A 1849-nucleotide genomic window follows, 5' to 3' on the forward strand; every position below is an offset into this window, starting at 1 on the left:
GCTGCATCCTCCTCCTCTTAGGGGAAGCCTGTAGTCTAGACCTACTGACACGGGCATACAGAAGGCTGGCCTCCTTGCCTCAAGGTAGGACAAGCTCTGTGGTGAAATTCACACTCCAGAGGTCCTTGTGGTGTCAGGCTGAAGATGGTCTCCAGCTGGGACTTTATCCTTGCCTAGCTCCATCCCCTGCCTATCCTGCTCCCTCAGTCCCCTTTTCTTGAGAACAATCCTTGCAGTGCAATGAGTTTCTCTTACGTAAGACCTTTCTGGCCTTCAGTTTATAATTCTGCCAAAAATGATTGGTTGGGACCAATCCCTGTAATTGATCTATTTTATACACCTGCAGGGATTGGTTGATTTGCTGTTTAAATAATGGTTTGGAAATCCACCCAATGGGATTGACTGACTTGTGGTGCACAGAGGGAACTGGTTGGCTCGAGATCCTGTGAGGAGGACCATGCCTTGAAATTGACAAGGAGCTTGCTTCTGTAAACAGTCAATTCTACAGAGGCTTTTAGAGACAAGGAGAGAGAGAGAGAGAGAGGAGGAGGGAAACTCCTGAAAGAGCTGTAATATGGGCCAAGAGCTATAACACTGAAGACAGCATGAGACAGCTCGAGGCAGTGCCAAGCACAGCAGAGCTGAGCAGCCAAAAAACAGTGGCAGCGGTATGAGCAGCAGGAACCATGAGATCAGCAGACAGGGGTGAGAGAACTGGCCCGCAGAGCAGAGCTGGGATCCTCTGGCCAGGAGGTCATGAGCAGAGCTGGGTGCCCCATAAAGGGGAAGCAGCCACAGTCCGGGCTGTGCAAGTCAACAACTGAGCAGAGCAAGTGGCAGCGTGAGGGCTGAGCTGGTCTGCTTTTAGCAGCAGCAGATGCCCTAGCTGTGGTGAAAGCTGTAACCCTAACGCAGAGAGAGATGGCCAGGCCTGAGGGCCAAGAGGACGCTGAGAGAAGGCCTGTCCAGAGGGGGCGCGCAAGGCTCTAGAAGGGCCAGCTTGCTTGCATGGCAGAGAGGCCTGCTAGCATGGCAGAGAGCAGCTGAGAGAGCTGTCCTGGTTGGAAGCTGTCCTGCACTGAAGAAGGGAGGGATGTGCTCTCTGTTCAGGAAGAGCCTTCAAGACCTCGCTTATGTGTTTCCTGATCCTGATCTCGAGTTGTTCCTGTTATTTCCAAGCTGATCCTGATCCCAAGTTGTAGCCTGTTACTTCCTTAATAAACCACATAACTGTGAGTATGGTCTGTGAGTTCTGTGTGGTTATTGCAATGAGTTATAGAACCCAGAATGGAAATAGAGACTGCTGTGGGGGGAAAGGCTGGTGTTAGAAATGGCGAAGAAGTTGGAGAGTGGAGATGTCTGACCTCCACCTCATTGGAACCAGCTCTGCACTGATCCTGATTCTTACCCCTCACGAAGTTAGAAGATTTCTTATGCTACATTACATTCCCTCAAGACATTACACACACCTAAATCCCTGTTTCAGTCTCTGCTTCTAGGGATACTTGACCTAAACAATTCACTTTATAGATGAGAAAACAAGAGTTTCAGAGAAGTTAAGTGATTTATTTAAAGTCACCCAGTCAATAAATAACAGACCTATGATACAACCCAGATATGCCTAACCTCAGCACCTATGCTCTTAACCACGACAGTATCCTGCCTTAGGCACATTGATCTATCTTTGATTCCGAGTTATTCATATGGATTCAAAGTGAATGACCACATACATTACTTCTGAGTCTTTGGACCCAAATATATCCTATTTAAAGGAGTCCTGGTGGTGCAATGGTTAAGCGCTCAGCTGCTAACCTCAAGGTCAGCAGTTCAAACTCACCAGCTATTCTGC

The sequence above is a fragment of the Trichechus manatus genome, unplaced genomic scaffold (genome assembly GCF_000243295.1).
Source record: "Trichechus manatus latirostris isolate Lorelei unplaced genomic scaffold, TriManLat1.0 scaffold00008, whole genome shotgun sequence".
Taxonomy (NCBI): Eukaryota; Metazoa; Chordata; class Mammalia; order Sirenia; family Trichechidae; genus Trichechus; species Trichechus manatus.